General features: G+C 37.9%; 1 long non-coding RNA gene across 1 annotated transcript; it reads right to left on the bottom strand.

Annotated features, from left to right (window-relative positions):
• Window positions 1-1,612: 1,612 nt before the first annotated feature.
• On the bottom strand, window positions 1,613-6,887 carry LOC106918965 (uncharacterized). The gene is made up of 2 exons (XR_001418508.2): window positions 6,355-6,887; window positions 1,613-2,702 (listed from the first exon to the last, which is right to left on the bottom strand). It is a non-coding gene; the product is annotated as an uncharacterized LOC106918965 (long non-coding RNA).
• Between the last annotated feature and the right edge of the window lie 1,584 nt (window positions 6,888-8,471).

Raw genomic sequence — 8,471 nt, 5'->3', positions numbered from 1 at the left:
CATCAATATTAAATTTTTTCTCCATTAAAGTGTAATTGGTCTCCAGGTGATCATGTCTGTCTTTGATTCTCATAGTCATTTCTATAGTCTGCTGTGCTACTTTAGGCTTAACTATATCAGATCAGTGCTAAGTGGTGTATAGTAGTGAAATAAATGATATCTAAACCCGTCTCTCTCAAACTTTGGCACAACTGCCGCTGGTGATATTTGGGTTGCCTTGAGGTAAAATGTTTTGGCATTAATTATGTGGGAGATAAATATGACTAACAGTGAAATCGAGGCTAAAAACACGCCAGTTTAGAAACAGTTGGTCAATATAATTGTTTAGAGTTGACCAACAAAAATTGGGCAATGTTCCAGTTGGTCATTGGATGTTTCTGGATATTGATTTTCATGATGCCACTTGACAAAATGTAACGTCTGCTACTGGTTTCTGTTTGGTGTTTTTTTTAATTATTTTTTATTGTTGTATTTTTTCAATATAAAGCACTTTGAATTGCCTTGTTGCTGGAATGCGCTATACAAATCAACTTGCCTTGATTTAACTGGTATGACCGGCAGCAGCCGAAACCATCTGACTTGTAGAAATGCAATTTTTGTTTGCTTTGTCTTCTATGCAGTTCTCTTATCAATGAGGCAACTATTTTGGATTTGGAGGTTGGGATTGGTGGGAAACATCCCATTTTGCTCTTTGGGGTTGACAAGTAGAAATCTCAATTTGTAAAAATGAGATTTCTCATCGAAACCTCAAACCTTCGGCTCTCTGTCAAGTGCCAAATGGTAGGACTGAACAATTCCAGAATCTGGTGTGCTACTAATTGACAATAGGAATATTTAAAGTATGTACCTCAAATATTGGAAAATATGAACCAAAGAATAATAAAAGAATCTAAAAAGCAATTTAAAAAGTAATTTTTATCCAAAACGTAGTTAAGATAAAAAATAGATTCTCGAATCAGATTTAAGTACAATAAACACATTTTTTAAACTGAATGGTTTTCCAGTTCCCGGTTGGGTTTATTGAGTTTCTTACTTTTGTCCTAGCAAAAGTTGTAATTCTTGTTCTTAATAAAAGGCTGTGAGGCTCAGTGAGTGAGTGACCCTTATTGTGCTGAGGTTCCTCATCAGCAAACACTGCCAGATAAACGGCAGAGTGGCCGCTCTCATTCCCATTCGTTCATTGGATTAGGCCACGGAGGCAAGATGAGGCGAAACGACTCGCTCGGCATTCAAAGGCAACTGTGGCCCAATGAGAGCCTGTTTGAACAGGGATCAATTATCAATCAGTCTATAGACGGGAAGGAGGGATTACCGAAGCCTTTCGAGTCATATCGACAAATAAACCTGAGAGATCCTGTCAATGAATGCAAACGGACAGCCGCCTTTGGCTTTGACACTGGCCACTGCTGAAATTCAGATTAGAGTCCATCTTAGAGGCAGATTGAAGCTGTTTATGTCTGTTCAGGTCATTTCAGAGATAATCCCCTGACTGGACCCCGGTCAGGCCACCACGTCTTCACAGCCTCACGTGGAACTGAGGGTACATTTTCTCTGTGACTTTACATATTTTCTGTTAATGATCTAAGTTTAAAAAAATTGGAATAACACTGACTTTGTTTCAAGTTCAATTTAATTCAAACGCTCAATTAAAAGAAATTAAAAAATCATCTAAGTATATTCAAAGATTCACAGGCTGCGTTTCCATCAACCACAGAATTGCGCAAATCGAAATCACGAAAATAAATTCACTTAACGAAAACACAGCAATTTTGAAAAAACTCGTGTATTTTGATGAAATATTTCTGCACTCGGGTGAGATGATTTTTCAGCCAATTTGACTGTGGAAACCCACAAGTCACACATTATTAACAACCAGATGTTACTACTGGCAAAAACCACGACAAAGACAACAGGAAGTAGTCGGACGATGGTTTGTTTTTGATTTTTTCAGACAATGTGCAGCTGGCTCCACCAAAGCTCTCACAGCATCACACTGTTGATAAAACGTCATCTGTCATTCAGACGTATTGAATCCATAACTCTTCTGTAAAATCACTAACTACATTTTCTCCAAAGCTTGTTGCTCCAACGCCTGAGTAAGTCTCCTCTGACGGCTGATGAATGCTAGCACCATGTCTGAAATATTAATATATCTCATGGAAGTGTTTACAACCGTCACTGCCATAATTTTTAATTACATATCACATGAACAAACTTATTCATGTGTGATTCTAATTTCTTATTTAATGGAAACACATGTCCTTCTCAGCAACAGTATCTTTTTGCAACTAGTGCTTCATATCGTCTTTGCATTGACAAACTGACTGTCTTATCACGCACCGTCAGCCTGGACATAGTAGTTCATAAAATGTATGCCTTGGTGAAGAATTCTGTAATGTGGAATCATACATTTCTCTGACCAGCATTCCTGTGACCAAATGTTTTCTGATGCTAGCTTTGCAAAGTTCAAGAACAAGCTCCTATCCTTAAAAAAAGACGGATTAGACATGTTGTCTTTATTCTTTTGTGCATCAATAGTGGCAGTCAGTGTGTCAGTTTGGAGGGCAGGTTGAAGGTTACGGAGCGCCTCAAAGAGCAAACAGTCCTGATGTAATCCTGACCTTCCCTTTCTCCTGGCTCAGGCAGCAGTTGACCGTGATCGGTTAAGACACACAGCGGCTCCCAGGACACGTCTGGGGGCCCTGAAGACACAGATGGACAGAGGAGATGTCTGTGCAGGAGATGAGATACATTTGTGCAGATTGGGCAGAATAACTAAAGGTTTACTAAGAATGGCTACACTGACATTTGATACAAGCAGCCTAGAGATTGAAAATTACAGTTTTAGAGTCATAGCTAGCCTGGTAAAACCTAGTCCCTTGTTTCGACAGAGTGTGGACCATCAGCAGTTGAAAAGCGATTGCTTTGTAGAGGCCTGGACTCTGTTGAAGTTTAAGACTTCACCCAATTGCTAGCGTTTGCCCATGACATATGTAATATGCCAGTTCCAGTTCAACGCTATGAAGCTTACCGGAAATTGCCTGCGCTATAAACAAACGTCCTCTGTTCCATTCTCCTGTTAGCTGATTGGCTCGGTTAAAATTGTACTGTAGAAATTCATTTCAATGGGAGAAGTCCCATTGAAATTGAGCAGAATTGCGTAGGAAGGCAGTGGCCAGACTAGGTCGATGCAAAAAATCTCATTAAAAAAATCCAACTAATTTTGTTTGTCATTTACATTACCATGTAAATGGTTTATGGAAACAATGAAGTTTCCATAAACTTCATTGTGTTCAGCAAATACTTTTAAAGTCAACAAGCATTGTACCATTTTTTATCCAATTGTAAGTTTCTATTCTGTTGTAACATAATATCAAGGAGTCACTTTTAAATTAAACTTTGTAAAGATCACCCAAACACAGACAGACAATTTGTGTGTGGGGAACTTTTACTCATCTCATATTGAGACCTGAGATCAGGGTGTGCGTGTGGGTGGGAGGCCCCTGGGGGGTCATGTCACTTTTCTGCCCTCGTGACCTCCAGGGGGTCAACAAGAGCAGCTTTACAAATCCCGACCTTATAAAAACACTGGTGGAAGGTCCTCATGGGAGTCAAGTGTGCCCAGGCAACTCCGAACAGTAAATTACAGGGGGGGCTTCCATGATTTCTGCGTTCCTCTGGGACATAAAACACAGAAACAGAGCAGCCCGTTCCAATTTCTGTTTTTTGTTTCGTCCCACTTTTTTAGTTGAGTGAAGGGAAAAGCTGCTCTGTCTCTGCCTACTCGATGTCTCATTGTGTCAGTCTTGTTTAGGTTTGTTGGGATTCACAAACTCAGATGACAATGAACTTGTTGGTTGTAAATTTGTAAAAAAAATATTAAAAGAATCATCTGGGCCATTTTCTAAAGTTAAAAATGGACAATACAACGAGCAACTTTGTCACTTTTTAAATAAAAACACAGTATAAATTAAATGCTTGAAAAGACAGACAGAAACATATTAGGGTTGTCACGATACAACTTCTTCACTTCTGATATGATACCAATATTGCAACTTTGAGTATCAGCCGATATCTATATTGAATCCAGTGATATTACTCAAACAGAGAACGATAGTCAACAATAATAGGTATAGGAACAACTGACCCATTTATTAATCAGTGGGTCTGCAATATACATACAGCATGCAATTTTACAACACATTCAGCCAAATTGGTTACCGTGCAGACTGGGGAGACATGTTGTGGAGCATTCATTTCTCCTCCACCACTTTTCTTTTTTAGAAGTGAGGACTGTGGAAGTCATTAGCAACATGCTAATGACATTTTTTAGGGGCTAGAAAGATGTCTTCTCATGGTTTGTTTATAAAAAATGGACAAAATGTTCAGATTAGTGATTCATTAACAGTTATTTGCTTTTGTTTTGATGGCTTGCTGTAGCTATATCTGAACGCATCTTCAAAAATACACTTTTTTTGTATATTTGAATTACACAGGATGGCTGTCCAGCATCGACTCAGGGACAAAATCTCCTGTATGTGTCTTTTTTTTCAGTACTTCATTGGGGTGGAGGAACCCCCACTGGGATCAGATTAGCCTCTTCATGGGAGGGCGTGACGGATGGAGAGGAAGTATCAGAGGAGGATAAACACAAGGACAAATCATCAGGCTGACTCTTAATATTCACTACAGACATACAGGCAGCAGGAGGGGAGCTTCCTACAACCTGCAGTGTCATCGCTTGTTTTCCTCTCATTTTCAACTTTGGTTTTTCAAGAAGTAACAGACAAAAACTAAAGAAAATTAAAAATAATAATAGTAAGAAAAATTGAGGGGGAAAAAAACCCTACTAAGCCAACTGCTAACATGAAGGCTCCAACGTTAGAAATTAGATTTTTTTTATTAAGTACATTTACAAACATGGTAAAAGCAGTCATCTTAACCGAATTGATAATTTACATTTATAGAAAAAAACTGATGACATGTGCATAAAAATATACTAATTTAAATCTGAAAAATAGTCGGTGACAAAATAAATTGATTTTTTTTGCTTAATATATTTAGCTTCAAAATAAACTACATAATAAATCAATTTTACCAAAAGTTTTTTTCTTCCCCTAAATATTTTTTTGGCAAAATATAACTTTGGCTATTACCTTAGGAAGGTGACGATATTGAAAGGAAAAAAATTAACAATATATTTTTTTAAAAACTTGTGAATTTGGTTTAAAAGACTTAATTTCTCTACCAACAGATGGCGCCAGAGTACAAACCTGCTTGCACTGGCGTCCACATAAACACAGCTTAAAAAATAATTTCTACAAAGTGCGTCGTTTGTGTCCTCCTATTTTAGCACAAAACTCCCCTCATCGAACCTTGCTGGCTTTACCTATCTGTTGAACGGCACTTCAACCACAAATAATAGAGCAGCGTTGGTGTTTCTGTCTGCAACCTTTGACCTCTCCTTACTGAGTGACTGACAGCTGCCGAGGTCAGCCGGAGGCTCTTTCCCACACGGCCCTCAGCCGCAGTTTAGCAGATAATTAAAATATAAATCTGACAAAGACCACTAAGCCTCCCGGTTGAGCGCTACAAAGGCCGAGCTGGTAAACCAACACCTTCATATGGACGGCGCAAAGAAAAACACCGAGCACCATGCCAGCTGTTCAAAATGGCCGACTGGTGTGTTCACGGTCTACGCTCAACAAAGGCATCGGGAGTTACTTTGCGTTCAGGTGAAGTGGGAAATTCGAAGTTTGCCATTTTACCCGTTTTATGTCCGTCTACAAATATTCTCCAACTATAAGCGAGCAGATGTGCTAATGCTAACCCGTTGAGTTTCAGTTTTAAACTTTTTACTGTGTTTTCCATTGAGGTCTAATACAAATGACATAACATACACATTCAGAAGTGTACTGTTATTATTCCTGGATTAAATTTTACAAACAAATATAAGATAAGAAAAGCGGTTGAACCAAATCATGAAATATTAGTGAAAGTGCCTATATAATTTTGAACTAGTGTAAATTAAATACAATTCTGGAACAAATTCAACTTTATTCACCCTGGAAAAAAGTGAAAGTCCACAGTTACTTTCATGTTGATGATTTATGTAATAACCTTCCATTTTTCTGCTACATGTATTTAAAGTGGACATATGGAAATAATAATGTCTCTCCACACATGATAGAAAAGAAACTGTCCAAGGTCCACACCATTTCAAACCAACATGTTTCAAGATTCTTGTTTTCATTTTTGATCAGTCTTCAAGTGTTTTTTCCCAGCAGAATCCACATTTATTTATGTTTGGTTACCATGGAGACTAAATGCAGGTTGGCGAGAGACATTGCTTACCAAGGAACCCCGTTTAGCTTGGACTAGTTCGTCTGGGTCTTCGGTGATGTGTGGTTACAGCTGTTCTGGTGTCCATCAGACTGGGCCGGTCCCGGTGCCACTCACCACGGGAGCACGCGGCATTTCATTACGTTCATCAGAGGGGAAGAAATGAGCCCCGCTTAGGTTTCTAATTACTCACTTTAAACTCTAAGTAGGCCATTTGCACTCTTGTGCTTGAACTGGATCCACCTCGGGCCTTGTCTGTGTGTGTTTCTCTTGCGTCCGTGCGTGTGTGTGTGTGTGTGTGTGTGTGGCAGCTGCTGACCTTTACGTTGTTTATATGCGAGCGCCCGCATTCAATCGCAGTATCTCGCGCCCGGATTAGTTATGTAACAGCTGTTAGTGTCGGGATCTGATGTGAATGCGCGAGCCTCATCAGCGCGTGATTGGCAGCTCCGCGTCTAGAATAGCTGAAGCGTCTCAGTTTGATGAAGCCCAGAGATCAGGCCTGATCTCCTTCCAGTCCCTGTCTTTAGAACCTCTCTGGTGCCTTTACGACCGCTGGAGATAAAATCTTAACTAGATTAGATTACTTTCTGAAAAAGAACCGCTAAATATTTAAAGCCTTCGTTTAAGGTTATGGAATTTGGTGATTATGAGGATCCAAACAGCCACAAGATCTCCAAACCCGGGACGGTATTTAAAAAAAAAACCTTAGTAATCTTAATAAATTAGAATATACATTCTAATGAGTTTTGTTTGTCAAATTACTTTTGAACAACCTTTACGCCCCTTTCATTAAGCCCACGTTTCTGTTTTTGAAAAGTTTTTATTTATTTATGTGATGTAATATTCTAACTTTAAATGTCGTTTTCATCAGCTGTTAGCAGAAAAGCATCATGAGAAATAAAGGTCTTTAAAAAACGTCAGTCTTTTTTTTTATTAAACTGTCTGATTTTTAGTCATGTCCCAGAGGGAGTTTATTTGTACAGCAAGTCATATTATATAAGTTTTTTTTCTTTATGTTTTTTGTTTTATTGGACTATGGATAGAAATTAGCATTTTTGCTAAATCTGGTGAATTGACGGAAGCACTGGATGTTCATTTAGATGGACTTTCCCATTTAAATAAAATCAACCTGTCAATCAACAAAACAACAACAATACACCAACAATTCATATTTAACTTTTCAAAGTTTTCAAATAGCTTTTCTGCTCTATATGCATTTGAGAATAGAAGTATTCTCAAATCTATACAGAAATGTTTATGACTCCAAATTAATTGACAACAATCCATATTTATGTATTATATAGTCGCCTTTTGGATTTTTAGTTTCTGAAAAGTATTTTGCAGCTTTCATTCTGTTTCACATGCTTATTTGCATCACGATTGAATGTTTCAATGTGTTAGCAATGTGTTGTCACACATGTATTAGTTTCAAGGAATTGAAAAGATGCAAAAAAAATATATATATACTATTTCAGTGCAAGTGTCTGAAAGTTTTCTCTTCTTGCCATCACTCTGCGTGGAAAACATCAGTCACTCTGTAAATAATTATTTCAATTTTAATTTGCTGGACAAATCCACCAGTACTTCAGAATACCATTGTGTTCCTTTGATGCAGTCCTTTAGTGGAAAATGCTTTCTCTATTTTCAGAAGTGTTCTAATTACTTATTTAATAGTGAAATACAAAATTAAGCAAGGTTGCATTTTCATGTAAAATATGTTTGCATTGAATTTATTTAACAAAAAAAACATATTGCATAACATAAAGAATAAAAAAATACGAACCTGCAAATAACTGAGTACAAATAATTAACAAATTTAATTTTGCCTGCAACAAAACGCTGCAGATTGTTTAAACTTGCATAAATACTGACCCTCCGGTTTGTTGCCCCGGAGGGTTTGTTTTTTAAATTTGCCCGAAAGAGGGCGCTATAGGCTGCAACTCCAAACCGGTATATCCCCGCTCATCATTTGTGCAAAATATTCGACCTAGTAGTTTTACTTCGCGTCATTTATAGACTACTCTACTGACTTAAAGCGCTGCAAGTAACGGGAATGCATCAATAATTCTGATTTAATATAAAGCAAACAATCTAAAGGTTTTTCTGAGTGTGCAGTAGGAGAAGAA

The sequence above is a fragment of the Poecilia mexicana genome, unplaced genomic scaffold, assembly GCF_051168715.1.
Source record: "Poecilia mexicana isolate PSO_F unplaced genomic scaffold, ASM5116871v1 scaffold_22, whole genome shotgun sequence".
Taxonomy (NCBI): Eukaryota; Metazoa; Chordata; class Actinopteri; order Cyprinodontiformes; family Poeciliidae; genus Poecilia; species Poecilia mexicana.
Note: the sequence above shows the minus strand (reverse complement) of the source record. Positions and strands in the feature narration are given on the sequence as shown.